This window comes from Gopherus evgoodei, chromosome 3 (assembly GCF_007399415.2).
Source record: "Gopherus evgoodei ecotype Sinaloan lineage chromosome 3, rGopEvg1_v1.p, whole genome shotgun sequence".
NCBI lineage: Eukaryota > Metazoa > Chordata > Testudines > Testudinidae > Gopherus > Gopherus evgoodei.
This window is the reverse complement of record NC_044324.1, coordinates 206,893,538-206,921,261: the sequence shown is the minus strand read 5'-3', so window position 1 is coordinate 206,921,261 and position 27,724 is coordinate 206,893,538.

The window sequence follows — 27,724 nt, the reverse complement described above, 5'->3', positions numbered from 1 at the left end:
TCTTCCTGAGCCCTGAGAATATAATACCAGCTTTCACCACTACAAGTACAGAAATAACCAGGGTGACATTAAAATAATATCTGCCAGCCTTAGCCTCCTAAACTATGTAAGAAAACATCACAAAGACCAAGGTAAAAGTGATCATGACTAGCACAGGGATAGACAAGGTAATAGGTACCTAGGTGGGCAAATCCAACTTAACATCAATTTGGCTAATGCCCGATACAAGTTTTCCTCTGGCCCAGAGTCCAACCATAATTGACACTGCAACAATAAACCCTTTTTAAGACTTTCAAAAACTGTCTCCTATTATTTGCTCTAATATTAGACCACAATTATACTTCTCAAAACTTTCTCCAGAGTATAACCCCATGAAGATGCTATCTGGCTCTATGATGCTTTCATGGTGTTTACAGCTCACTCAGTAAGACTAAAGGAGTAATGGTGTCGTATTGGGACAAGAAGACTCCAACCCTCAGCAGCTGCAGAGCATGCTCCAGATGGAGGGCCTGCTTAAAAGGGGACTCTGACAGGAAAGTAGGGGAAGAGTGAAGGAGAGTGTGGCTGCAGGCAGCCAGCTTGGATGTAGCTTCTGGGACAGAGAGATCTACGTGAGAAGAGGTAAGACCCAACCAGCAGGCCAAGAGCCTGACCTCCATTTCCCCTGCAATTCTCCCTAACAAGGGGGAGCAAGTGGACACTGGAAAGTGAGCTGGGAAGACCAAACTGACTTTTTGAACTATTGAGACAGTGGGAGCAATCCTTTGCTGGGAGGAAAGCTGAGCACCACTACCATGCCCCAAGATGAAGAGAGAATGGGGGAGATAAGAAATGGCTCAGGGGAGACTGGGCTGTTGCACTAGCTAGAGGGACTGAGCCTCTCCTCACCCCTTCTTCCTAGGGCCCTGGGCTGGGAACTGGTGGAGAGGGAGGACCCAGGTCCCACTAACTATTCCCCCCTCCTTTGCCTGACTGGAGAAACCTGGGGAACAACAGGGGACAGTGGACTATAACTCAGCTGCTAGGACATCAGATTGCCTGGCAGGCCATCCTAATACTCTGAAGACAGTTGAACCATTGCCTGTCCATTAGGCATGCTGGCCCCAAGTGAACCTGCTACAGCTACCCAGCTAGCAGTGGGACTCTCAATAACAGATAACACTCAAAGGTGCAGTAAAGGTCATTCTCAAGCAGGGATTGTGACAGAATCCATTGCTGTCCATACTCACTGAATTTGAGTAGCACCATTTATTATTAAGGTTGTCTGGCATTTCCCACTACAAGCATTCTGCCTGTAATTTTGCCAAACTCTAACCGTTTGGGTTGAAATTTTCCAGGCTGAATGTCCAGCTCAGGCTGAAGTTTACTGGGACATTTCAGCCAAACTAGTTCAGCAGTTTCTAAGAACAAGGCTAGGGAAACATATGTTATTTTGCCATGTTAAAAAATTCTGGCAACCTGCTCTTCAGAAGCTCTAGCACCCTCATGCTTTGAAGTAGGGATTTGAAATTTGGCATCAGGGGAGTTTGGAAGTGTGTGGCCTCAGGATGTGTCTCTCACCACCCCTGTGAAAATCTACCAAAATTTAGTCAGTTAGAAGCCTTTGAACTTTCAGTTCACACTTGCTGAGTACAGAGTTGCTAGACTGTCAGAGCTAAAATCTTCAAATTCCATCTGCACTGAGCATGCTCCAGCCTGAAGCTGCAAGGGACTGGGCAGGTCTTTCAAATTGCACTGTAGCCTGATTTGGGGTGTGTTAGTAATGTTGATTTAATTTATCTACTTAAATTTATTTAATTAATTTTTAATTAATAATATTAATAATAATAATTATGGATATTAATTATATGGGTTTAGGCTTGCCAATTTGTTGGATCAGAAGATAAGTCTGTCCTGAATCAGGCTTCACAGAGTTTATAAAAGGACCTTTGGGGGGTATGACAGGAAGCTCATACTGAGACAGATATAGTCATAGACCTTTTATTAAAATCAATGAAATAGTAAGCAAATGGTAAAACAGTTAGAATCACAGAGTTGCAATTGTACTACTGTTATTCAAGAGATACATATGATAATACAATACTATGTGCTGCAAAGTTTGGTTAATACTCACACTCTGTTTTAATAACCTGGTGTTGGAAGATACAGGACCACACTTCTGGTGGTTCTGGCTTCACATCTCTAGCAGAGGAAGCTAATGCAGAGCTGTTAAAGCTGTTTACTCTCTAACTTAACTCAATAAACCTTAAACTGAAACAAAGCATAGGGAAACCAAGCTTAGCCTAGTTCCCATAATACTTAAAGTTTGAAAAGAAACAAAGTACGGCCTAGTAATAGCAATGGCCATTGTAGATGGGTAGCATTGATATGTTGTTGAAGATGGAGACAATGAAGACTAGATAGGTGGATAGATTGCCTCCAAAATGGTGATGAATCGATTTTTTATAGGGCATTGGTCAGAAATCCTTCCTTTTATGCCCAAATTTCATCCTTCCCCCACAGAAATGTTAGGGTACTGTAGTGGAGTGGTTGCTCACTCCTGCCCTGCGGGGTTTAAAACAGAGGAGGGCTGTGGAAGGGCAAGAGGAAGCAGGCTCAGCTGGGGCCACCCCCCAGTCAAGGCCCAGCTGGCCCTATAAAGGCTTGAGCCAGGAGTAAAGGCACACAGTCTCTCTCTAGCTGTAGAGGGAGACGGGCCTGGCTGCAGGGAGCTAGAGACAAGGTACCAGGAGTGGAGCAGGGCTGGGGGAAGGCCAAGGGAGCTGGGGAGCTCCAGCTGGGAACCCCCCCCAGGCTGCAGCCTAGTATAAGGCCAAACAGGTACTGGGGTTGTAGGGAACAGCCCAAGGCTAGACAGAAGCAGCAGGCCAAAACTCCCCTTGCCAGTGATGAGTGGCATACACTGCAGTCTGCCCCAGGGAATGGGAGCTAGTTGGTGGCTGGCACTAGCCTTACACTGAGGCAAGGTGGGTATAGGGGGTGTGGGTCCCCTGGGCGGGGAGACCCCAAGACTGAGGGATTACTGCCAGAGGGGCAGCATCCAGTAAAGGGGCACCGGGGTCATGGGAGGGACACAGGGGCCAGCAGTAAGGTGGATCACCGATCAGCAGAGGGCGCTCTGGATGTTGGAAAAGAGCTAATTCCCTGGACAGCCAACAGGAGGTGCCGCCGGGTGACTCTGCGCACGCTTACAGGTACACTTATCCCATAGGCTAGTATGTCTGTGCATGTGAATGACAGGTATGTACGCACTTGTGGTGTATTTGTTAAGTCTGTGGGTACAACTTTGAAAAATCCCCTTTGCCATCCTTCATTGTCTATTGGGTTAGGTACAGGTCTCTAGCCATCTGCATGAGTGTTTTATCTATTAGGGTCATCTTTATTTTTAGGAAAAAGGTCTCAGTATAGATACGCTAACTTTGCTTTAGCTTAACATATAGGGTTTTGGCCTGTAGGTCTCTTGCATTACAGTCAAACTTATTTTTAATATATATCTATAAACCTATTACATCAAATACTCAAATTTATAAGAAAAGATATATCTATGCAAGCAAGCAGATTAAACTTTAGGGCTACAGCACCTCTGTTTTGCTGTGTCCTGGAACGATCCAGGTCCTGGAAATGAAAGCAGGAAGCCTATCTCTCCCATGCTTTCAGTGACTTGCACATACACCCAGGCTTCATGGAGGAGAAAGCTACCGGATTTGAATGCATAAGGGATGAGATCCAGGCCTGCGGTGGGGTGGGGGTGTAGATTGAGACAATGAGCCTAAGAAGTGGGGAACTGGAACTAGAGTGGGTGGAAAGCGACACTGTATGGGCATAGAGCTTTGGACTGGGAGTGAGAGGAGGGGAAGCCTGGGACTGGAAGTTGTTGGGAGACTGGAACAAGGAATTCAGAAGGAGAAACCAGGACTTGCTGGGCAAGAAGACTAGGACTGGAGTGAGACTGGGACTGGCAAGATGAAGAGAATAGGACTGGGCTGAGGAGCCGGGGTGCATAAGAAGCAGGACTGAAACAGGGACAGATTTGAGGGAACAGGGAAGAAGGGGTCAAGTTTGTGGGGAATAGGCAAGAGAGTCTATGACCACTAAAGCACACACACCTCCAGAACCTGGAACGAAACCCAAGAATCTTGAGTCTCACCATTCCTGGGCTGTCAGCAAATACCTGTGAAACCCACTAGGAAAGTGTTTGTCTCATCCCATCCAGGCCACACAGTGAATGACAGCCTACTATTGCCATCAGTTACTCTATTAGTTCATGAGGCAGAGGTCTGTACAGCGGATCTGAAGATTCCAACCCTGCTGATGAACCATGTGGGTGTCAATGGGATGCCACATGATATTTCAGTTTGGTTTTTTGCAAACCTAGGAAATTACATGCATAGAACCAAAAGTACCCACTGCGCTAACAGAGCATTATTAAGGCAAGAGCCCTGTGGAAAAAAATAATGTGATTATGTAATTAAATACTGTATTATAATACATACCCACAAAGAGGCTGAATTAATTTTGCCTAGACAACTTTAGTTGCATTTCCTAACATTTGCGTGCTTGTCTTTGGAATTTTAATAATTTTCTTTTTAAATAGTTTTGTGTGCATAATTATTTATAATTTGTATTATGGAGGCACTTAGAGGCTCCAACGAAGTTTGCTCTAGGCATGATGCCTACTCATAGCAGGAGACAGTCCCTACAACAACAAACTTACAATATAAATAGACATGCGAGGCAAAGGGTGGGAAGGGAAATGGAGGCACAGAGCGGTGAAGAAATTTCTGTAGCATCATACTGAGCATGTCAGTCCTGAATCCCAGTCCTGAGCCCTACCCACCAGCGTACAATGGAACTAAGTTAATAACATGTGGTCTGCGAAAGCAACCAAAAACTGGCAGTGTTTGGTTGTGGTGGTGAATTGAATAGTTCTTCCTCAAGTAGCATTTTGTTACTGTGGCTGAACTGAAGAGTTTTGTGGGACAAGATAAAAATGGGTCCTTGAGGAAGACTAACACTAATACTGACAACAGCACAACCTCCAGTGGTCCAAATTCTGCTCTCAGTTACTCTGGTGTAAATCCCAAAACTCCATATTACTCTCGATTTATAGCACTGTAACTGAAAGCAAAATTCAGTCAAATATTTCCGTGACCCAAATGATCTCAATCTAAAAACCAATCCTATATGGCAAGGGATACATACAATCATCACTTCCAAGAACAACTTTCAAATAATAGATCTGTCCATCTCCTCGTGGTGGAACTGAAGAAGAGCTCTGTGTAAGGTCAGAAGCTTGTCTCTCACCAACAAAGTTAGACCAATAAAAGAATATTACCTTGCATCTCTTCATGTCCAATATTCATCGGTTGCTTAGTATAGTAAATGAGTGCCTTAAGCCGACACAGGTCCAATTAATATAAAATTATAAGAGGAACTATTTCCCTTAAAACTAGCACCACCAGTAATAGAGATAGACATAATATATTTTGACATAAGTGATTCTAAATTGCATTCATTATAGTTCTTTTGAGTATAAACTGCTCTGCTTTTCACTATGTGGAAATTTAAGCCAACCATAAAATACTTTAAAAACCCTCCACAAATACAAGTGTTAGACCTTCACCCCCCATCTCCTTTGCATGTTGTTCAATGAATACTTACCATTCCCTGCATATCAGTTCTCTCTTACATGCTAAAGTATTGATATATTGCATTGATCTATTTTAAGACTGGCTGGAACCTGTGACATTTGGCCAGTGATTGGTAAATGAACTTGGAATATTTCACCTACATAGGTGAGATTACATTTTATTTAGACTGAATTTGTTGCACCTGTAAACCAGATAGATACTGTTAATCTTTTAGCTAGCTCCTGTGGGTAATCACCACAGAATAGTGACTCTCTATTGTAATTGCAGAGTTCAAGTCACCCAACGTAACTATGTACACTGTATTGGAATCTATGAAATAGACAAGTTGGCTACAAAAGCACCTTTTCCCAAACTGCTTTCTGATTTATGTTGAAGTTGTCAGGGAGCTTATGGTAGTACCTGAACTCTGTTTAGAACTTAAAAGACATGAAACTGGCAGGGTATACTGAACATAACTCAGATTTAGACTATTCTTGTTTATTTTTTCCTCTGCAGTATCTTCAAAAAGAGATTAGCTAACACCTTCAGGGGAATGGTGTAAGGGATAAACTAAGTGCAGAGTTTGGACCTGGCGTCTCTATGGGGTGTCTTCAGCCCAACTGCTTTGATTCTGTGCTTCAGTGGTACATTTTCAACTGTGCCTTGATCTTTGATACATATTTTTAACTTAGTAGTGTTCCCTCAGACTGCCTCAATACCTTAAAATTGCATTATTCAATAAAAGAAATACTTATCAAGGCCCCACCATGGACGCAGCCATTTCAAATATTTTTCTATGGGCAACTGTAGTGTTATTTGCCAAATATAAATGAACCCAGATTATGACTGACTGCCCATCAGGCCACATACTTTAAAAGCAGGGATTTCACTAGAAAAGTAGCCTGCCGAGCTCCATTATTAAGGAGACACACACGACACACACAGACACACACACCTCCCCAAATCTACCCTAACTAGTGTAAAAAAGTCAAAAATGTCTGAAATCTTCTACCTTATAGAAACCACAAACTTCTAAATTATAGCTTTTGCATTCTTCCACTTGGATGTTTATGGCATTTCATACTATTCTTCTTGCAGTGACATTGTCTTTAAGGGCTCTGAGCCTGCAAACACTTCTCATGTGCTTAATTACATATACATGAGTAGTCTCACTGAACTCAAATACTCAGTGAGCTGGTTGTGGTTCCTTGATTCTTGGGTTGATTCGACATCAGCACCAATCTCAGTAAAGTTTAGAGCAGCCTAAGAGGAAGGTTCAACAAGGACAACAATGAGGTTCAACAAGGACAAGTGCAGAGTCCTGCACTTAGGACGGAAGAATCCCATTCACTGTTACAGACTAGGGACTGAATGGCTAGGAAGCAGTTCTGCAGAAAAGGACCTAGGGGTTACAGTAGACGAGAAGCTGGATATGAGTCAACAGTGTGCCCTTGTTACCAAGAAGGCTAATGGCATTTTGGGTTGTATAAGTAGGGGCATTGCCAGCAGATCGAGGGACGTGATCATTCCCCTCTATTCGACATTGGTGAGGCCTCATCTGGAGTACTGTGTCCAGTTTTGGGCCCCACACTACAAGAAGGACATGGAAAAATTAGAAAGAGTCCAGCAGAGGGCAAAAAAAATGATTAGGGGGCTGGAGCACATGACTTATGAGGAGAAGCTGAGGGAACTGGGATTGTTTAGTCTGCAGAAGAGAAGAATGAGGGGGGATTTGATAGCCTCTTTCAACTACCTGAAAGGGAGTTCCAAAGAGGATGGATCTAGACTGTTCTCAGTGGTACCCGATGACAGAACAAGGAGTAATGGTCTCAAGTTGCAGTGGGGGAGGTTTAGGTTGGCTATAAGGAAAAACTTTTTCACTCAGAGTGGTGAAGCACTGGAATGGGTTACTGAGGGAGGTGGTGGAATCTCCTTCCTTAGAGGTTTTTAAGGTCAGGCTTGACAAAGCCCTGCCTGGGATGATTTAGTTGGGAATTAGTCCTGCTTTGAGCAGGGGTTGGAGTAGATGACCTCCTGAAGTCCCTTCCAACCCTGATATTCTATGATTCTATGATAAGTATAGCCTAACTATGCCACGTGGTAATGGATCCCAAGCAACCACCTGACCTGTTGAGAGTAGTCAAAGTGGAGTAGTGCTTTAGCCAGGCCCTGTAATCAAGGATAGGGCTGGTACAGTAGCATCAAAATATGATCTGAGTATTCTCTCACACAGGATGATTCTCAGCTGGTGAGATCCAGCCACTATGATGCTGTTGTGCCCATAGTGTAGACATGCCCTAATTCAGTGAAGAATTTGATCCCACTACGGAAGTACGGTAATTATTTTACTACTTCCACTATTTGATCTTGTCTTCCCTAAGACTAGAAACCTGCTCACTGGAAGAAGTACCTGTGGGTGTCTCCCAGAATAAAGATTATGATTTGTTAATTTACCTCCTTCCTTTTATCCTAGATTCCCTAAAACAGCCTTTTGGTAAGCTTGTTTAGTATTCAGTTTTAGCATTTCAAGACTCTAGTGTAATATTGCTGCATTGCAGCCTCCTTCTATGGTTATATCAGGGGATCTCAACTGGGGAGTCGGGACTCCTCAGGGGTTGTGAGGTTATTATGTGGTAGGTCGCAAGCTGTCAGCCTCCACCCTAAACCTCACTTTGCCTCCAGCATTTATAATGGTGTTAAATATATTAAAAAGTGTTTTTAATTTATAAGGGAGGGTTGCACTCAGAGGCTTGCTATGTGAAAGGTCACCGGTACAAAAATTAGAGAATTACTGGGTGATATGGTATTTCTGATATAACTCATGCCCTTGATACACTCTGCTGGATGTATGCTAGTTTAGAACCCCATGCAAGTAGTCCCAGCAACAGAAAGGTCCCCTGGATAAAAAAGTAGTTGAACTTTCTGTTACTGCAAGTTGGAGATGTGCAGGACCAGTGCATTCCCCAGAGTAGCCAGCATTTGCTAGACAGGAGCCCTTCGGGATGCACTAACTGGTATTCCCTCAGCAGCCTCATATTAAGCTACCCAGCTACATTCCAAAGCTATCAACCTTCACAAAAAACTTGAGGGAAGCAGCAGCAGTAACTGAACTTTCCATCCGCCAGAGTGAGTGTCCCTCTGGTGCAGTGGGCATTGCTAGAGCAGGGAGGTATATTTTACACCTCTACATGCCAGCGCTAGTGAATCTTGCCCAGTGACTCCTAGCTCAGCTGAAATCTCCATATTTTTATCTGCATGCTTTTTATATCACACAATATTGTTTATCTCTGTGGAACAGCCCTTTTATGTCTTGCTTTCGTGATGTTATAGATGCACATCATAATATCATAATGAAAGAAGCCATCCATGAGGTGCATTGCACCATGCTTAGATTATGTAAATATTTTAATGATCTAGCAGGCAAATAACAAATTTAAGAGAAATATAATTATCTTTAAATCCCTTACATTGTAAATGTTTGCTTTTAATCCTCCACATAACCTTATTAAAAATTTCAAGACGGATACATTCTCCCATTGAATCTGACAAACATCTGGTTTACAATAGAATCATGTGATGCAATTCCATCCAGAATACCATTTGCTCTTCAGTTTGTTTTCATCCACTATCATTCATATCACAGAACTTCTGTGCTTTGTCTGGGACATAAGACAGTACAACAATATTTTTTTATTAGAAATAATGCATGGTTCTCTCTTTTATAGAATTTAAATTTGCTATCTCAGGTTATGTGTAGTCAAATATATTGACAGTCTCCCTTGTGAGTTCTGCTGACACTTGGGTTTAATTGTAGTGAACTTTGAATTCCCATCTTAAGGTCAGTTATTAACTATTGATGGATTCTCCTTTTCTCCACTTAATGTTAACCAAGATAGATGGGAATGGCAAAGAAATTTTTCAGAGCCATAGCTTTGTGAGATCTTATACTCCTCTCATGTCACAAAGCAAAAGCACTTTTCTAAAGGTAGTGATCATTCATACTCAGAAAGAAAATGGAACAACACAACACACCACTGACTCCCTCTTTGTGTTTTTCACACCGTATTACTTTTCCAGAAACAAAATCCCATATGGTACTCATTAGAAAAGAAACATTTCCTTGGGTAACAACCTTGGATACCAACCTTAAAAGCAAATGGAGTAGGTAGGCAAAAGAATGACCAGTGCGCAAACACACTAGCAAGTTACGTTGATAAACAACTCTGCTGTTTTGGGTTTCCCAGAAGGAAAAAAAGTACCCCTCAGAGATTTATAAACACATACATAATAAATGGGAGGCTGAAGTTTAAACTGTTATGAAGCATTCTCTACTCTGCTTCCGAGATCCTCTGTGATTTAAAGAGCTGACATTTACTGTGTGCAGGCCTATTATTCAGAATGACTGTTTGTGTATAGACAATATTTTAAAATGGCTTGCTGTAGATGAAAAATTCTAAGTCAGAAAAAAAGTTTAAATAGGTAACACTCTCCCCGTTTCGATGGCTATAAGTCTCACTGCCTTGCCATAGGAAAGGAAGCCCTTATGCACCATTCTCCCTCTGCCATCTTAGCAAACAGGAGAACTGGCTTTGAACCCATAGACTCATTGCAAATATGAGAGTTAAATGAAAGAATGATGTAACAGCTTTCCCATCTCAGAACAGAGCAGATGCAACAGTCCAGTCCAGCTGCTGACACTGACAATAGCTGAGAGTAAGAGATTCCATTTTTATACATTTTAACCTCCTTCAGCTATGTAATGTAAAAATGTTTATTAAGTTGGGTGAAATCTTGGCCACACCTGAAGTCAATGGTAAACTCCCACTGACGCCAAAGCGACCAGGATTTCACTTACCGTCTTTATATGTAATTGTGCAACCATCATCTAAATTGGCCCCTTGAGATTGCTTTGACCAGTGAGACTAGTTACTTATGCAAACATATCCATCTTTATTGTTCTCTTGTGCTCCCCCAAAACATGCACACACACTCCACTCCAACATCCACTTACCTGCTCTGCCTCATGTCATAGTCTTAGACTGTAATCTCCCTGGAGACAGGAACTGTCATTTGTATGGAGCCTAGCACAAAGGGGCCAGGATTCCCGACTGAGGCCTCCACATGCTGCAGTATAACTAATAAATAGTAATATTAACCAGAATTAAAGAAAACACGTAGGGCTTGCTTACAACACAAAGCAGCAAGTAGGGGTGTAGCTCTGCCCCACACAAGCCTGCCATATACTAAGCATCTGTGTAGACCCTGCTGAAGTACCTTAACATGACCTACTCCTGTATCAAAGCAGGCCATATCACTCACAGGAACTGCTAGTGCAGAGCAGCAGGGTCCACACAGACACTTAGGGTATGTCTACACTGCAGCATAAGCCCATGCTCAAGCCTAACCACCCTTGTATCTACACTGTAATTGCACTAACCCAAGGCTGGGACCCAGGGTCCCAGGAGTCTTCAGGCCGGTAGGATCTGAGCTCCAGTCAAGCTGGGACCCAGAGCTTGAGCCCTATTGCCTACAGCCAGAAGTATCCCGCAATTCCATGGGACAACTTGCTTAGTCCTCTCTATCTCACAATCTGCAATTCATTTTCTTGAAAATGGAAGCCACGACACCCCCCCCACCCTAGTGAATGGCAGCAGCTCAGGTCAGTGTTAACCCATTCTCTTCTGATCACCAATCTGCAAGCATACTATCAGAGAGCTTCCTGGGTTTGCAATGGAGAGGAAACTGATCAAACCTTTTGCAAAGTGAGCTGCTTCATGGATATGGGAGTACAGCCAGATTTTGGTGAATCTCTGGTGCAAGGCCAGTAAACAGTGGATTTCAACAAAAGCACTAGGAATGACCACGCATACCATCGGCTAACTAAAAAGCTGGCAGCTCTGTAGATTTTTCCAGACAGGTGATCAGTGCAGGGAGCAAATTAAGAGGCTGAAGAGCAAGTACTGGAAGACCAGGGACAAGAACTGCAACTTTCCAACAGCATGCTCATTTTGTGCTGACTTTGACCAGGTTCTGGTCCTGAAGACCTGGTTGGCAGGGATGGTGCCCTGCTGGCTCCTGAATGCAGCATGGGGACTGATGAGAGCTAGCAGCAGGCTCCCAGGGAGGAGCATGAAGCGACTCTTTTAATGAAACCAGTGCCAGAGCAGGCTGTGGATCAGGATCAACAGCAAATTCTCAGTTCCTAATCGGAAGAGCTGTTTGATTGCCTTCCCCCCAGTGAACAGCCCACAGCCGAGCCTGCCGAGAATCCATTAGAGACAGAAGCCGTCCCAGAGCCCGGTAAGCGTATGACTCAAATTTAAGGTTTGTATTACAGTAATGGGAGAGATTTCTGCTCTAAGAAGAAATGCAAAAACGATAAGACTCAGGTACCAGCATTTGGCCACTAACGGCAGACTATATCACAGCGCCTAGGCGTTCCTTCCTCCCCGTCTCCCCTCCCATGTGGACTTGGAATTTCAAACGTTCATTAACAGCTATAAAGGTTATTTTAATTGTTACATCACGTGTTCACTAAGGTCAGTCTTATTTTCCTTTCAGTAAGAAGAAATTTGCCACTCTGCAATCACTCCTCCTGTGTCTATGGAGATGCCTGTAAATGGTGAACTGAGTGTACGTGTTTGGGAAGTGGTATTCTATTTCCATATCTGGTTCATGTCAGTTAGAAGTAATCCATGCAGCCTGCAGGCCACAAAATCATTTTTCCAAAGTATGAGCGGGGCTTTTCCCAGTTTTTCCCCAGAGCTGTGCTGGGCACGGAATGGAATAAAGCTGCAGATTTTAGCATGTTTGTGTGCAGCAATAATAGGCAGTAAGCCATGAGTGAGCTAACAGCATCATGCTCATTCCCTCATGGATTCTGACCCAATCCTGGCTGCTGAGAGCTGCAAAATTTTCCTGAAGCAGAAACTCCAGATAGCTAGTCACATTGCAGGAAAGAGCATATTTCCCAGGCCCCCAAGATGGCTGACTAGCCCACTCCACTCACCAATGTGCGGTTCGATCACTATACATTTGAATACTTCAGTTGCACACAGTGCAAGTTTCCCTCCAGCAGCTTGGAATAATATCTCCCTCTGTGAATCGGTCATCACAAGTATAGTTATGTCTTCCCAAATAGGAAAGGCCTGAAATGACAGAAAAAGCCCCCCACCAACATATGGCAGTTAGTTATGATTTTTTTTTAAACAAAGTGTATAACTTTACATTTACTGTTATCTCTGCATTTCTGTCACTGTGATTAACAAGGCAGTGTCTAAAGACAGTCTGAGGCCTGAAGATCACAATATGTGCCGGTTCACTTCAGAAACGTTATATTTTATGTCCTTGAGATTTCACAGTAATTAATTCTGTGCTTCTCCCCGAGCTTGTTTAGACAATAACCCTCTGTTTCTTGTCCTGTTTCAGGACCCACAAACTGTACTGCCTGCTATTCTTCAGGAACTTGATCGCTGTCCCCATGTACCTTCACAGACCATTCCAAAAGGAAACATTTCCATGATGAAGTTATGGTCGATGTTCTCGAAATGGCAGACTAGCAGGTACAGTACCAGAAGAAGAGGGGCAAAAGACTGGAACAACTTCATGCTAATGGGCAGGAGGAAAGGCTGTGGCTCACCAACCAGCTGGAGGACAGGCTTTCAGAGGGGAGAACAGGTACTTGCAAAGCAGTTCCTGGTACATGAACAGTGGCTAAGAGGGGAGAACAGAACCCAACAGAGATAAATGTTTCGGCAACTCCTGTCCATTGTGGCTACAAGAGCTCCTGCTGCCTCCTCCACACCACAGCAAGATCACTCTGCAATGTACCCTCAGTCCAGTAGTAGTTTGGACGTCTCCATGTTGGGGCAGCCCATGCATTCAGGACTCATGAGTGGCTGTGCAGGGAACCTTCCTTCTTCCACCCCTCCCCAGTGGAAATCTCCACCCCCTCACACACTCTTCCACTGGCAAGTGTGGGGAAAATGTGTAGATGGGAAAGGAGAACTTGGGCCAGGTGCCAGAAAGTGGTTTGGTGATTGTGTTGGGTATTAACTGTTTCCTGACCTTTTGTGTATGTGTGTGTGGTTTTGTAATGGCAGCTGGCCTCCCCAAGACTGTCTGAGTGTTTTACTATTTTAAGACCTGTTTACAAATGAAGCATATTATGTTTTCAATAAATGTTATTGCTATCACTGTATCACATCATACAATCAAGATTGAGCTCATAAAGCTAAAACATGTTCAGGAGCAACAGACTCATAGACTTTAAGGTCAGAAGGGACCATTATGATAGTCTAGTCTGACCGCCTGCACAACACAGGACACAGAATCTCACCCACCCACTCCTGTAACAAACCCCTAACCTATGTCTGAGTTACTGAAATCCTCAAATCGTGATTTAAAGACCTCAAGGTGCAAAGAATCCTTCAGCAAGTGACCCGTGCCCCATGCTGCAGAGGAAGGTGAAAAAATAGTACACAAATAATATTCCTCTAGTTAGCTATGTACAACAACGAACATTTCAATAAATTCCATCTGTACACCCACCCATTAATCCTGTCATTCAGACTTACATTGCCTCCTCCTAGAAGCACATTTGTACAGGTGCTATTCCCCCTCTTCCACTGGGCCATGCAAGTCCATAATGTGAGAGAACAAATCACCCCTGACTTCTGCTGCTCAGATGCAACCAGCTCCAGCAGTGGTGGCTGGACTATCTGGCTGAGGGTACCAATCCAGTGTCCCGTCACTATCATAGGGCCATTTGGGGGGGAATGGCTCACCTCTGGCTTCACAAAGGTTGTGAAGAGCACAGCAAGCCAAAGTAGTGCAGACAACGCTGATGACACTGGCATTCAAATGGGTTTGTAGACACCTCCAATATGATTTTAATCTGCCAAAAGCACATTCAACAACTGTTCTACACCTGCTTAGGGTGTAATTAAACCTTTCTTGCCAGGGCCTCTGAAATCAGGGCACAGTTTCATAAACAAAGGCAAAGGGGGTATGCAGGGTCCCCGGAATAACAGTGGGGATAGTAACACATTTATGTCAATGTCATTTGGTGGGAATAGTGTCTCAGCCTGTCCATGAATATGGACTCCCGAGTGGTGAAAAACTGGCATTGTGGACTTTTCCTGTGCAGCCCACAATGACATTCATAAATCTCCCTCTGTGGCCCACTAGTGCCTGCATAACTGTGGAGCAGTATCCTATACGGTTCATGTACGCTTGTGCTCCTTGAATAGGGTAAGCAATGGGCCCATGAGTCCCATCCATAACCCCGGCACAGTTAGGATAACCCATTCTCCCAAAGACAGCAATTGCCACTGGAATGACTTTAATGCCCGTCACTTTCTGCCTATTCAGGACAGCACTTAAGCACATGTTTAATAGCTCATCCACTTAATGGGACGTAAGCATGTGCTTAAGTACTGACCAGAACAGAGGAGTGTAATTGAATGCCTTTGTGTTTTGGTGTCCAACTTTAAACACCTATGACCAGATTTTTAGAGATACTGAACATTAGCTGCTGCCACTGATTTCTGTTGGAGCAAGATTGCTAGCACTTCTGCAAATCAGATCACAAATATCTTAAGTCAGAAAAGGTGAGCCCTAATTTTGGTCAAACAATAGCTCAGTTTTGGAACTCTATCACAAGTGCATCCAGACTCTGAGATACACTCTTTGAAGAGTGTAGACATCCAGAAGGATCAACATTACAACACACAGCCTGCTGGCAATCCTCCTAAAGCTTACATTATTCCAGATTTTACATAGTGGAGATATGAAGTCAAAATCAAAACCATGGGCTACAGTTTTGTAAAGAGCACTAGGACAAAATTCCAAATAATGACGAAGAAGACAAATTGTTATTCTGAATATTTTTTTCAGTTAATTTGTTAAAATGGCTATTTAATAGTCAATAGCTGATCAATAAATATTTCAGCTAACACCTATGAAAATCAGCAAAAAGCAGGCAAATGTTAAAAGATTTATCTTCACATTTGAGCATTTCAAATTAGAAATGGAAAACTATGTCTTTCTTTCCTCCGTAAATCATACACATTTTGATATACAATATTTTTAAACACTTCATATGAAATATTAGCAGTTCAAAACAGATTTAGCAGGTTTTAGGGATTTCCATTGAATAGATAATTTATGAGAACTTCTGGTTTTCTTTGCTTCATTATAAGGGTAGAATGGAATATAATACTATTTGTGGATCACGAAACAGTGAATTATCCAAACTTTGGCAGCCATTGCCATAAAATGCACAGCCCTCAATCATCTGGTTAAAAGACTTTCCTAATTGCAGACTGTGCATCTTAGCTATTTTTCCAGTTATGCCAAATTTATTTAAAACATAATATTACATGCATAATTTATACTTTTTATTAATTTCTTCAAAGGCATCATTTTTTTTAAAGAAAAAAAGTGCAGTTATAGGTAGCTCTTCTAGCAAATGATGCTTTTTTAAAAATAGAAAAGTAAGTTTGACTTAAAAATGAAAAGCTGAAACTCAAAGAATCTAGGAACCTAATGCTGGAATCTCTTTTCCCCAGCTATGCACAAGTAACTGTCTTAAATTGGAGTTATACTCATATTATGAAAGGGAGACTATTCCTTGTGCCAAACTACCATGGTTTTGATCAGCAGAAGAACTCAAGCTAGCTTACCGTTAATGTGAGAGAGAGGGATCTTCCAGCAGAATGATCTCCATGCAGGGGCCCTCATCTCTGGAAACTACTTCCCATGACAGTCCTAAGTAGTTCAGGTGTGTTGACCTTCAGAGTGTGTTGCAAGGCTTATCTGTTCCTTAAGCTTTTGGGGGAAGATGTGGAGAGATGGGGATTGATTTTTGTGAGATAAGGGAGTTTTCTTGGGCTTGTCTTTGAAGGAGCTGCTGGTGTATTAGATGTTAGGTTTATTTGCTATTTGATTAACTGTTTTTCTTAATCTATCACAAAAGCACCTACAATGGGAAATAGGAACTTTTTTCTATGCATCACATATTGAAATAAATTGATAAAAAATCATTAAATTGGTAGTTTTTCATTAGGAGTTCAGGTCCAGATCCAAACACTCCTGTTCATTTCAGTGGGTATTTGATTATGCTCTAAATCTCCCTCTCAATGAAGTCAATGTCAAAACTTCTAATTACGTCATTGAGGCCAGGACTTAGCCTTGCAGTAAGCAGGGATGTGTCATCAGAAGTTGAACAAAATGAAATTCAGGGAATGTATATTTGGTAGAAGTAGGTAAAAATATGAAGTGTGCAGATAGAAAAAAATCTGAAATCAACTGTCGGCAGCTGTTAAAAATGAGCTGGTGTCATGTTGGTAACCCTTTAAAATAATGGCCTAATCATTATTAATTCCTTCGATATTTAATGTAATAACATTAATCATGATGAACTCATTTGGTATTAATGTGAATGTCAGACATACTTCTTCACATACATGCACATCATTTTGGGATTAGAACTTCGCTATATAATTTTTTTTTCATCTCCTTCAAAAAGTGCTGAGAGCAGTTGTTTCGTGACATTGACAGAACTATAGACAAGTTTGTTCATAAACTGATCACACTTACACTTATACATGGCCATACCATGCAGTTGCAAAGCCTTGTACGGTACATACATTAACTCATCAATCTTCAGATATAGGTGATTACAGCACATTTCACAGATAGGGTGACTGAAGGAAAAGTAGTCTGGCACTGGCAAAGATAATTAAAGTTCAGGGGCTTGCTGCTCCCAACTCCCAAATTCACTGTTTTAGATCCTGCTGGCAACTGTTATGGGCCAGATTCACAGCTGGAGTAAACTGATGTCATTCCATTGAAGCTTGTTTATACCAACTGAGAAGCTGGACCTCTACTCAGCTGCTGTTATTCAAGGATCACTAGCAAATGATAATTTCTGACTATCAGATAAAGAAGTAAGGCCTGAAGATGTCACATGAACACTAAAACCACCTCAAGCATAGACTAAGTGTTTTCTACTGTATCTACTTAGCAAGACACAGATGTTAGTCCAATGTTCCCCCACTTCCTCTTACCTCTCAGAGAAATACATTAAGAGACTAGCATCAATTACCTGAATGTGGAGGGGCTTTCCAGTCAGTGGAGGGTGGTGATGTCTGAGAGTGGGTAGGCAAAGTTGACACTTAAGGGTGAACGGAGCATGAATTTACATTAGCAAATAAATATAAGAAATCTGAATCAAAGAAATGCAGGCAATATCTCCCCAGTTTCCGGTGATTATATATGCCATTGGACTAATCACAGAACTTGTTACAGTATTTTAATTATTACAGTGTAATTCACAGGAATGTGTCGTCACAGACAGAACTTCCCATTCGTATATGTACTCTATTGTCTGACTTTCATTTCTGACTAGCTTGGCATTTGGTTAGTTAAGTCATTCTTTTAAAGCACAATATCCATTTAGCTCCTATCCTCTGAACTTTATTCATTCATTATTAACAGTGAAAGCCGAAGTGCATGAGAGAAGTTAAGTCCTATCGGCATTTCGGATGAAAGTAATGTCTCGGTATATTAGTGGTACACACAGCACTATCATACATAAAATGCTGCCCAGTCCTTCAACAAAGCAGCCGTATCCCAGAGTCTAATAGGATCACTTACTTCAATGTGAAACCAGCTTCTTTGAAATATTTGTTTAGATTTCATAAACATATGAAGGTTCTCAAACTCAAACAAAACCTCTAGCCTTCAGCCCAAGCTCTGACTCTAAAGAGCTTTCTGTTCAATAAATTAGTGCCTGAATCCAGGATTTTTTTTCTAGTTTCCTTTTTTTGATAAAAATAAATGTCATCTGGTTTTGACTGTAGATAATGAATCATATTAAGCATTTTAAAAGCACTATTCTCTTTTTGAGACCTAATTTCAGACCTATTAACACTTTAATGTGAAACAGAAGCACATCATTTCATTAGAAAAAAATAAGGCCCTTCTTGTACCATATGTTGTTTCTGCCTTTACAAAAAATGCTTTTGAAATCCTAGATTGAGCAGCATCAGAGCAAAATGTACATTTGACACAAAGACATTGCATAGGTGAACAAACCTTACATGAGGGGGATTAACTATTTATTTCATGCAATATTAGTTTTTTGGCAAGCCCTCCTTCACGTTCCTTGTGATAATAAATGACCCAGCTTTAAAAATCAACTATTGCAAATCCTTTCGGTAAAAAATGTGAAATGTTAATACACCATCTCTGCAGAGTTGCCTTTGATTGCACAAAGAACAAACAGCCACTTCTTAGAACTGATTCAGCAAATTATGTATTTATTAAATAGGTAAAACAAAATTGTAGCTGTCCCTTTGCAATATTTAAATTTTAAAAAATGATAATGTCTTTAAAATACACAGAACATGAATGAGGGGCTGGTGTGATAGGAGAGAACCTTATTGCACATAATTAACAGATACAGAATGTCTGGTTACTAGTAATTTCCTTCTAGCTGAGTAAGGAAATAATTTAATCATGTTGATCAAATTAATCCCATGAGCTCAGTGTAACATTATGCTTTTTTTAAAAAAATCTGCATTAACTGATAAGAAATCATGGTGAAATCATGGTTCCTAACCTTGTTTAGGTATCCCTAATAATATTCAAAAAACTGGTGTGACTATAGTAAATGGCTTTATCTGGCATTTCAGCAGCACTATTGCAAATTGCTGGCATTCATTAAAAAAACATGTTCCTTATTTAAAACAGAAACAAAATAAAATCAAGGCAAACTCCACGTTTAACTTCATTACAAGTAGTTAGGTATTTTTATAAAGCCACGTAAGAAATGTAAGCCACATAATCCTTAAATTGTCTAATGTTATATAGCTAACTGTAAATTATCGTGATTTACCCCAAAATCCCGAGGTGCAACATCAGAAATATGCAGGTAAAGATTTTCTTTTTTTCTAAGCTATGATTTTATTTGGTAATATATCACTTGCCTTGCCAGTCTTGGGTTTCACAGTAAAATCTTTTGTGGGATTTTTCTATTGTTCTCCTTGAACTACTTAGAAAAAGCAATGAACTACCTTCTGTGCTAGCTCAGGTAGTTTCCTGGTAATGAGGTGATATAATTTAACACTTACCATAATACACTTTATCCATCTATTGTTTGCTAAATAATTCCTGCAATAACACTTTTATTCTTTCCATAATTCTTTAGGGTAATTCTGCAGGAATAATATTTTTACTGCAGTGATTGATGTCAGATTCTGCAGCAAGAACAGGCCCCATGAACACAGATTATTGATAAGCATAAAAAAAGCAGCATGAAAAGAATATCAGGGATCAAAGGGTTAATATCACTTTATGAGGTTGTAAAAATCTACCTCAAGATTCTTGTGTTAGCAATATTCTTTGTGTAAGATGTATGTTATTAAAACAAGTAGCAGCATCTGAATTAAAGTGACAGTATGATGGATGACTACTGAAGTGGAATCGGAGTCGTTTGCAGCATTTTGGGCTAGATGTGGGAATTCTGCCTCAGAGGGAGGGAGCTTGGCAGACGCACTGATTCTAGGCTGACGCATGTTCATAAATATGCCCCCAGAGAGGTGTGGCCTACCAGAATTTACAAAATTATGTTCATGAATTATTTAACATTTATTTATGGATGCTATATTTAAACAGCATTTGCAAAGGTGAATGGGCCAGAGCATATATAGTGATCTTTAGATAATGCAAATTCTGCACAAGGCAGAGAGATTGTGCATACTGCATAGAGATGCTAAGTCCATCAGAACTAGATAAGTAATGTGTCAGTGCTTTGGCTTAATACACTACAGATCTGTTACACTTAAGGGACTGCAGCTAATTCCAGGAAATACCTGACAAGTTGGCAATTTTAGCCTCTGCTAAAGTAAACTTCTAAGCACTTGACATAGGTTGTTTTAGGTGGTGATGAAGATCCTCTCTTCAATATACCAACTCAAAACTTAAGGTTATTGAGCACATCATCACAATACATGCAAAAGACTATGAATCAGATCTTTTGCTGTTGTAAATCAGCACGGCTCCTTTGCTATCAGTGGAGCTATGCTGATTTACACAAGCTGGGAATCTGGCCCTATGTTATTGCAACACCAAGGGGGAACAATTAAGCACTCAAAAGGCAGGGAATGCAAATGTTAAGCTGTCACATGAAGCCCTAACCTTGTCCCTAGTGTTTGTGTATCTTATCACACATTATTTTATTATGTCGCCACATTATTTCACATTCAGTTAATACAACAAATGGCAGTACATTTGTCTCTTCTAGATATGCATAAATAGCAACTTACATTAATCTGTGCATGTACAGCAAACCAAGTACGTGACAATCACCGAGCAGATGAACTACACAAAATGAAACATAGTTAAACCAAATATCGAAGGCGAAGTACAGTATAACAAAACAGGGTATCATTGTAAAGCAGTTTATCTCGATGAAGAAGGGTTTACAACTGAAGAACATGAAATATTTCAATCACTACGTTTCTATCTGTTGTGCTTCATTAATACAGCCGACTGTGAGTACAGTGCTGTGTAGGACCACTACATTTCTTGCTCTGGAAAAGACAGATTTTTTAATTTCAGACTACAGAGCAATACTGATAATAATAATAATACTACCTCGTTCTTACACACACAACTTAGTTTCACTTGTGATGTTGGAAGCATCTTTTTGCTTTTCAGATCCCTAGAGGCTGGCCTGTGACTAGCCACAGCCCTAAGCAAGGGAAGGAGCCTAAGATTCACACCCCAAGAGCAGCCCCAGGTAGCAATGTGATCAAAGGTTTCAGAGGGGTAGCCGTATTAGTCTGTATACTCTCCTCTGAGTTACACCTTTCCTGCTTTCTCCTGGCTCTGGAGAGGAAGTGGTTTTCAGCAGGTATATATCAACAAGAAATGATGACACCCCTCACATCAGTTGAGCTGCCCTGATCAGTGAGTGAGGGGTGGGACCCAGCTCTGCCTGCTCCCAAATCCTCCTTGCCTACCTGCTCCAGGGAGGGAGGAAGCAGATGAGAAGTCCCATTTATTCCTCTGTGCCCAGGCACCAGGATTTATTCGCATAAGTAAAGGCACAAAGAAGGCTTCTTATGGCCATTTATCAGGGTTGGCCAAACTGAGGCCTGCGAGCCACATGTGGCTCTTTTACCATTAAATGGCAGTTCACAGAGCCCCCCATACCTTCCCCCCCATTCTCCACCTACCATCTGGAGGTGGGGGCAGCTCAGAACCTCTGCCTTGCAGCGGGATAGTGCGGTAGGGACTTCTGCCCAGTGGGGAGGGGAGTCTTGGGGCTTCTGCCCAGCGAGGAGGGGAGTCTTGGGGCTTCTGCCCTGCAGGGTGCACTTGCCAGAGCTTGGGGCTTTGGCAGGAGCAGGACTGAAGGCCCAACCCCTGGCTCCCAGCAGGTGTGCCTTGGCTCTTGAACTTCTGAAGATTGTATGTGGCTCAGAAGGCCAGTAAGTTTGGCCACCCCCACCATATATTATTATTATCTGTATTACCCTAGTGCCTAGGAGCCCCCGTTATGGGGTAAGGACCCCATAGTGTTAGGTTCTGTACCAGGCACATTGTCCCCTTTGTGGCACACAGTCTGGCCACAGTAATCAATTTTATCACATCTTAAAAAGAGTTGATGGAATTATGTCTTTGGAATACATTTTCCATCAAATGTCCATTTTCTTCAAATAAATTCTTTATGCAGACATTGTTTTCATTAGTTGACAAGCTTGGTAGATCGAATCTGCCTTTCTGAGGTACTTATCCCACCCTTATCACCACAGTACCTGAGCACCTCACAAACTTTAATATATTTATTCTCATGACCCCCCATGCAGTAAGTACTATTATCCCCATTTTGTAGATGGAGAACTAAGGCAGAGAGAGATTAAATGACAGATTAAGTGCAGCTGGGGATCACAAAGGACAGATGTTACCTCAGGGCTGACGGCAGCCATCACTCACCCCTTTTTCCCACATAGTGCTCCCTATGCTGGGGGCTGCAAGTGGTGGTTTTTGTAGCATCAGCAGAGCAGCTGTACACCACCCAGGATTGGATCCAAGCATATTTGCAGCTGCTTGGTACCAACAGAGCAGCACTAAGAAGCCAGAATGGGGCAAAGGAGCTGACCCATAAGGCACATGTTAAGTTTCTGTTCTGTGCTTGCCTGAGCTCTTAAAATCAGATTTCTGGTGGGATGCTCCTGATGCTGGATTCAAGATTCACTTTACATAAATATTTTCTAATATCCATTTAAAATTAGCAGTATGAAAGTAATATTAAATTCTTTATGATTTAAAATTTCATTCACTGGGTTACTCTGCAGTGTGGTGAAGGGGAAGAAAAGTTGAATTATGTCCAAAACAACTTACTATGAAAATGAAGGCCCATATGATCCTCTCTGTTTTTTGCCACAAAGGGAATGAAACAAATGAAATGTTTGCTCCTTTGACCAAACCCCCACAAGAGGGAGGGGGTTTGAGCCTAAACAGCAGCACCTCCTTGCATCTTCGGTTCTGTAGGAGTCCATATGTTTCAGTTCTGTGGTTTCAGGTCATGGCTGGTGGCAGGACTACGTTAGGCTATCCTTTGACCCTCCAAAATTTGGATTTGCCACAGACAGACATTTCATTCTCCTCATTCTAGCATAACATAATACCATCTCCAATGGAAGAAAGGGGTGGGAAGCCAACACATTGACCATTTCCCCAACCCCCATGTATTGAATCCCTCTTGTGTGGGGTCCCACCCCACCTTTGCTGGCTGTATGCATTTGGGTTAGGGAGGACACATCTCTTGTCCACTCCTCAGAGTAACAAAGATCGTACTGGGATGATTCAGAACATCATCTTCCTGGTCTCAACAGAATGCTTTTTGTGGGATGGCATGATATGGCCCTTTCAACTTAGTGAATTCATAGACCGGCTTGGCAAACTGCTTCTGAATACACAGTGCTCCATTCTAACTCCATCCAAAAACCTTGCAAACCTGATATGGAAAAATGAAAAGTTTTAAAGGAGGAATTTTTTTAAAAGTGTTTCCTCTACTTTGTAAGAAACATATTGTTTCTATTGAGGATTACACCACAATTTTCTCCAATTACTATATTTTGGGAATCAATTCATCAAACGTGAAAACATTCCCACCAGAAATCTGGGAACTGGTACAGCTCTTCACTCTATTCCACTAAGGTTTTATTTTAATAATGCAGAATCTTTTGTCTGCCAAAGGTGACTTTTGAAAATGTTTTTTGCCCTGTATTTGTATCTCCATCTGTGCCAACGTAGCGGATTGTCATCCAAAATCTTGGTATCAGTAGCAATTGTGTAGTATCAAGTAGCACTCCTGGCAGCAGACATGTGATTAAAGCTTTTTTATTTCACTTAAAACTAAATATTTATGTATATATGTATTTATTTATTTTAACAAGGCAAAATGCCTGCTCTTGTCTCTTTGTGACTTTCTCTAATGAATTAATGATTCTGTTCTGCAGTTGTATGATGAATCTGATCTGGTAGTCAGGTCCAATGCTCAACTTTTCTAAAGTTGGGGGGCGTTTGGATATGTCTAACTCTGGCTTGAACCCTTGTCCTACCTAGAGGCAATCTATTTTGATTTTTCCAGCATATTTTTCCTCTTCTGCATCTGCTGTTCATCTGGAAACAAGTCCAGTCTCCTGTCTAATTGAAGAGGTGAACTGGTAAGAGTTAGCCTATGATTTCTGCTCTCTGCTTGAGTGGCAGAAAAGAAGTAAATGGAAAAATTGCCTCCAAAAAATTTAAATGAGAGATTTGGCTTTCAGGACAGTGAAATTACCTAATTCTAAACTAATCTCTCTCAAAATATTGAATGCCAAGGAAGTAAACCACGAATAAATGGGGTAGTGGATTTCAGTGATCAGAAATCACCCTATTCAAAGACTGCTAAGTTTCCCCCCTCAAAGTTTTTTTCCATTTTCACTTTATTGACAATTAGATATGCTACTGAGCGGAAAAATTCAGATCTGGGTTCAGCTTTGCATTTCCAATGTGTCTTGCCCTCTTTAAACTTTGGGACCAGTTATGCAAAGTTCTGAGTGCCTCATTCAAGGTATCTGAGAGCTCAACACCACTCAAGATTGGGCCTTTTGGTGAATACAAGCTTCTGGCCTGTCTTTCTTTCAGTTAATTTTTCAATATTACCAGACAATACAGTACTGTTTTCCTCGTCCTAGAAGTCAGTATTATTTTGTGGCTTAGTCATTAGAAACTAGTGTAGTTAAAAATTGTTAGTGTGGATGTAAACTACAGAGGAATCTATTATATGGATACTCATTAAATTCCATGTACATGTTGAAGCAAATCAGGGAAGGTCTTCACGCCAGCCCTCAAATTGTTTACTATTCCTTTATGTTAACAATGAAAATATGACTTTTTTTTTAAAGGTTCGGTATATTCCAATTTCAAAGAATGGTGATAGCCTTGGGCTGAGTTCTAGAATGCCGACTGATTGCTAGTAAAATAAACAGTACAGAATTAAAACTAGAACTTGTTTTATATAATTAGTACAGAAAAAGTTGCTCAGAATATATCGTAGAGGCTAGTTTGTTGATCTAGTGGTAACATTCAACACTGACATGTAGTGGGAGACCCACATCAATTTGCTGAACTTGTACATTTGAGTCTCCACAAGCAATGGGCTTGTAGCCATAGCAGCATGTTCAACTCCTGAAATAGATGGGTGTGGCATGAATTTTAGTCAGTGACTCTCTCTCTTGACTAGTTATGGATGGGAATATCACTGGGCTCCTGATGGAGCCTTGTTTGGTCCTACTCTGCTGGAAGGAAAGGCCTTGATGGTGGGCGGGAGAGTGAAAGGTAAAAATGGAGGATGTTAGGCTCTCAAGTGGTTTACAGGAATACATTTATAAAGGTGCCTATCATCCCAAAAGGTGGGTGTCAAAGTGCTTTGTAAACTATTGGACAGATCCTGAGTTAGTGTCCATCAGTATAGCTCCTTTGAAGTCAATGGCACTATACCCACTTACATCTGATTCTATGTAACTCCTGTACCAATGAGATGCAGCCACCTGTGCCTTAGATGGCAAGGAGATTGAAGAAAGCTCCCTCCATCTTGAAAAGTGAATGGGATTTTAATGTCCATATGCAGCAGACAGGATTTTGTTTTAAAGATTTCATCTGAAAGGCCCATGTACTGCATAGGAATCAAATTATTGACCACTTTGAGGTTCAGTTCTGGTGATAATGCACAGAAATGGAGCTGCAGAAAAGAAGAATGATTTTGGGGGTGGGGGACAGATGTGGGGGAGCTTATGAAACTAATTGGGAGTTTTCAAACTTTTCTGGCCTGTGAATTCAGCCCAGTTTTCACCCTGAGAGTGATGACATTTAAAAAGAAACAGTCACAGGGATTCTTCTATCTAAAAGGAAGCTTGTACTACAGTGTGTGTGAAGGATACATGTCAGTGCTCTTCAAAAACCTTGTCTAAGGCCCACTGAAGTCAATTGAAAAACTCTTGTTGAGCTCAAGGGCTTTGGGTTAGATTCTATGGATGAAATTCTGGCCCCATTGACTTTAAAGGGGCCAGGATTTCACCCACTATGTAGTCTATGATATTCTTCCCCCCTTCCCCCCTTTAGCCTCCTATTTTCAGTCTCCCTGTATTTGGTTTTTATCACTCTACCTGCTGCATTTATCACCTTATATTTTCCATAGTATTACTGCCTTCTGAGCCATCTCTGATCCTTCAGTCACAATCTTTCCTGAATGAAATCCAAACCCATTAACAATCAAGTGTGAGTCAAACCTTCACACTCAAAGGTTACAAGCAGATCCAAAATTAGACAGAACAAGATTTCGCCTCACAAAAGAAACAGGCCAATCATTGTAGTATGCCCAATAGCTCTCAATTACCCTATGGTCAGTTAGACACACAAATGAAACCAACCAAACATTAAAATTTTCACAAGAATGGGACTAAGACGACAGTCTGTATACATGTGTAATCCCCATTGACACCAATTTGCATGCGAACCCTTTACACTATGAGCCAGAAAAACCTTAAAAATCCCAGAACTCATCATAAATTAAAACACATTCATACCTTTGTTGTAAAGGAATTCAAATCTCTGAGCTACGTCATTTGTTAGTACAGCCACACTAGACAGGTGACCCAACACTGTACTCTTAGAACTTGATCCATCAATAGGAATGTTGTGATTTGTTTCAATAGGTGTGGGGTTGGGCCTACAGAAGCAAATCCAGGCCTCTATTTTACAGCTGTGAAACGCCCCAGTGGTAGGAGAACCAGGATAGCTCAGATATGCCAGAGGTGGGGCTGGGTAATGGAAGATGCCCCTTGTGTGGCAGTGTACAGGGGACAGAATGGAGTAGGACAGGGATAAGGTAGGGCAGAGCAACAGGATCCAATACTGTATGTATCTTCCTTTCATCCTAAAAGGAGATAGGGCACACAAGGGCTCCTGCTGGCTATTCCAGCAATGAGATGATGTTGCTTGTTTGAAGCAGCTCTGCAATTGCTCCCATAGCTAAGGGAGGTAAGGAGAGTTAGAAGAGGGAGTCAGCCTTATGACAGGATGCTAGCCCTTTAAGGGCAGCCAATCAAGGGGGTTGTGTGTGTGGTACTGCCAACCTCAAGAGTTAAAAAAAGCCTAAGACAGAAACCAAAAATTAATGAGCTTCTCTAAAAAGATAAATCATGAGGTTTTGATCTGCTTCTGGTTCCTGATCTCTCCCTGCTACCTCAGTGTGGGGGAGGCAATTAGGAATTGAAAATTCAACCATAAACACATACAAAATGTGCACCCAAATATGCAGGCCCCAGCTCTCCCCTTCCCTCCCACTTCATTCCCCTGTATGCCTGCACTTTTCCCACCACTGACCACTCACCCTACAGTCCCCTCTTCATCCAGACACCCTTAGCAGGCTATAGCAGGCTATAGCAGGCTCTCATTTCCTCAACCCCCACCCGTCACCCTTACATCACCCGTAGCTACCTCCAGCCTGCGGGGATGGGAGGGACCTCAATTGG